This window comes from Schistocerca americana, unplaced genomic scaffold (assembly GCF_021461395.2).
Source record: "Schistocerca americana isolate TAMUIC-IGC-003095 unplaced genomic scaffold, iqSchAmer2.1 HiC_scaffold_16, whole genome shotgun sequence".
Classification (NCBI taxonomy): Eukaryota; Metazoa; Arthropoda; class Insecta; order Orthoptera; family Acrididae; genus Schistocerca; species Schistocerca americana.
The window spans coordinates 732,762-736,647 of NW_025725687.1; positions in this window are offsets into that span (position 1 = coordinate 732,762).

A 3,886-nucleotide genomic window follows, 5' to 3' on the forward strand; every position below is an offset into this window, starting at 1 on the left:
CAAGGAGGTCCAAGGTATACAGTAAACCTGTAGTGAAGCATCGGAATCTAAAACTGGAATCACAGGAGAGGTTCAAATTATATAAAGTTAGAGTGTCAATCCTCTTGTACTTAAGTCCGCATTGTGCCTTTTGTATTAAATTCGGATGCAACTTCCGTGTTTCATCGTCTTTAAGAAGGTCCAAGGGATACAGTAAACCTGAAGTGAAGCATCGGAATCTTAAACTGGACTTACAGGAGTGGTTCAAATCATAGAAAGTTAGAGTGTCAGTCCTCTTGTACTTAAGTCGGCATTGTGTGTTTTGAATTAAATTCGGATGCAATATCTGTGTTTCGTCGTCAATAAGAAGGTCCAAGGGATACAGTAAACCTGAAGTGAAGCATCTGAATCTAAAACTGGACTCACAGGAGAGGTTCAACTCATAGGAAGTTAGAGTGTCAGTCCTCTTGTACTTAAGTCGGAATTGTGAATTTTGTATTAAATTCGGATGCAATTTCTGTGTATCATCGTCAATAAGAAGGTCCAAGGGATACAGTAAACCTGAAGGGAAGCATCGGAATCTGAAACTGGACTCACTGGAGAGGTTCAAATCATAGAAAGTTAGAGTGTCAGTCCTCTTGTACTTAATTCACCATTGTGCCTTTTGTATTATAATTTGATGCAATTTCTGTGTTTCATCGTCAATAAGAAGGTCCAAGGAATACAGCAAACCTGAAGTGAAGCATCGGAAACTAAAGCTGGACTCACTGGAGAGGTTCAAATCATAGAAGGTTAGAGTGCCAGTCCTCTTGTACTTAAGTCGGCATTGTGCCTTTTGTATTAAACTTCTCTGTTTCATCGTTAATAAGAAGGTCCAAGTGATACAGTAAACACGAAGTGAAGCATCGGAATCTAAAACTGGTCTCACTGGAGAGGTTCAACTAATAGAAAGTTAGAGAGTCAGTCCTCTTGTACTTAAGTCGGCATTGTGCCTTTTGTATTAAATTCGGATGCAATTTCTGTGTTTCATCATCAATAATAATTTCCAAGATATACAGTAAACCTGAAGTGAAGCATCGGAATCTAAAGCTGGACTCACTGGAGAGATTCAAATCATAGAAAGTGAGAGTGTCAGTCCTCTTGTACTTAATTCGCCATTGTGCCTTTTGTATTATAATTTGATGCAATTTCTGTGTTTCATCGTCAATAAAAAGGTCCGCGTTATACAGTAAACTTGAAGTGAAGCATCGGAATCTAAAACTGGACTCACTGGAGAGGTTCAAATCATAGAAAGTTAGAGTGACAGTCGTCTTGTAATTAAGTCGCCATTGTGCCTTTTGTATTATAAATTGATGCAAGTTCTGTGTTTCATCGTCAATAAGAAGGTCCAAGGGATACAGTAAACCTGAAATGAAGCATTGGAAACTAAAACTGGACTCACTGGAGAGGTTCAAATCATAGAAGGTTAGAGTGCCAGTCCTCTTGTACTTAAGTCGGCATTGTGCCTTTTGTATTAAACTTCTGTGTTTCATCGTTAATAAGATGGTCCAAGGGATACAGTAAACCTGAAATGAAGCATCGGAATCTAAAACTGGTCTCACATTAGAGGTTCAACTAATAGAAAGTTAGAGTGTCAGTCCTCTTGTACTTAAGTCGGCATTGTGACTTCTGTATTTAATTCGGATGCAATTTCCGTGTTTCGTCGTCAGTAAGAATGTCCAAGGGATACAGTAAACCTGAAGTGAAGCATCGGAATCTAAAACTGGACTCACAGTAGGGGTTTAAATCATAGATAGCTAGAGTGTGAGTCCTCTTGTACTTAAGTCGGCATTGTGCCTTTGGTATTAAATTCGGATGCAATTTCTATGTTTCATCGTCAATTAGGAGGCTGAAGGGATACAGTAAACCTGAAGTGAAGCATCGGATTCAAAACTGGACTCACAGGAGAGGTTTTGAATCATAGAAAGTTAGAGTGTGAGTCCTCCTGTACTTAAGTCGACATTGTGCCTTTTGTATTAATGTCGGATGCAATTTCTGTGTTTCATCGTCAATAAGCAGGTCCAAGGGATACAGTAAACATGAAGTAAAGCATCGGAATTTAAAACTGGACTCACAGGAGAGGTTCAACTCATAGAAAGTTAGAGTGTCGGTCCTCTTGTTCATAAGTCGGCATTGTGCCTTTTGTATTAAATTCGGATGCAATTTCTGTGTTTCATCGTCAATAAGAAGGTCCAGGATATACAGTAAACCTGAAGTGAAGCATCGGAATCTAAAACTGGTTCACAGGGGAAGTTCAAATCATAGAAAGAGTGTCAGTCCTCTTGTACTTGAGTCGGCATTGTGAGTTTTGTATTTAATTCGGATGCAATTTCTGTGTTTCATCGTCAATAAGAAGGTCCAAGGGATACAGTAAACCTGAAGTGAAGCATCGGAATCTAAAACTGGACTCACAGGAGAGGTTCAACTCATAGAAAATTAGAGTGTCAGTCCTCTTGTACTTAAGTCGGCATTGTGCCTTCTGTATTAAATTCGGATGCAATTTCTGTATGTCATCGTCAATAAGAAGGTCCAAGGGATACAGTAAACCTGAAGTGAAGCATCGGAATCTATAACTTGACTCACAGGAGAGGTTCAACTAACAGAACGTTAGAGTGTCAGTCCTCTTGTACTTAAGTCGGCTTTGTGCCTTTTGTATTAAATTCGGATGCAATTTCTGTGTTTCATCGTCAATAAGATGCTCCAAGGGATGCAGTAAACCTGAAGTGAAGCATCGGAATCTAAAACCGGACTCACTTGAGAGGTTCAATCATAGAAAGTTAGAGTGTCAGTCTACTTGTACTGAAGTCGGCATTTTGCCTTTTGTATTAAATTTGTATGCAATATCTGTGTTTCACCGTCAACAAGAAGGTCCAAGGTATACAGTAAACCTGAAGTGAAGAATCGGAATCTAAAACTGGAATCACAGGAGAGGTTCAAATCATATAAAGTTAGAGTGTCAGTCCTCTTGTACTTAAGTCAGCATTGTGCCTTTTGTATTAAATTCGGATGCAATTTCTGTGTTTCATCGTCAATAAGAAGGTCCAAGGGTTACAGTAAACCTGAAGTGAAGCATCGGAATCTAAAACTGGACTCACAGGAGAGGTTCAACTCATAGAAAGATAGAGTGTCAGTCCTCTTGTACTTAAGTCGGAATTGTGCCTTTTGTATTAAATTCGGATGCAATTTCTGTGTTTCATCGTCAATAAGAAGGTCCAAGGTATACAGTAAACCTGAAGGGAAGCATCGGAATCTGAAACTGGACTCACTGGAGAGGTTCAATCATAGAAAGTTAGAGTGTAAGCCCTCTTGTACTTAAGTCGGCATTGTGCCTTTTGTATTACATTCGGATGCAATTTCTGTGTTTCATCATCAATAAGAAGGACCAAGATATACAGTAAACCTGAAGTGAAGCATCGGAATCTGAAACTGATTTCACAGGGGAAGTTCAAAACATAGAAAGAGTGTCAGTCCTCTTGTACTTGAGCCGGCATAGTGCCTTTTGTATTAAATTCGGATGCAATTTCTGGTTTTCATCTTCAATAAGAAGGTCCAAGGTATACAATAAACCTGAAGTGAAGCATCGGAATCTAAAACTGGACTCACTGGAGAGGTTCAACTCATAGAGAGTTAGAGTGTCAGTCCTCTTGTACTTAAGTCGGCATTGTGCCCTTTGTATTAAATTCGGGTGCAATTTCTGTGTTTCATCGTCAATAAGAAGGTCCAAGGGATACAGTAAACCTGAAGTGAAGCATCGGAAACTAAAACTGGACTCACTGGAGAGGTTCAAATCATAGAACGTTAGAGTGCCAGTCCTCTTGTACTTAAGTTTTCATTGTGCCTTTTGTATTAAACATCTGTGTTTCATCGT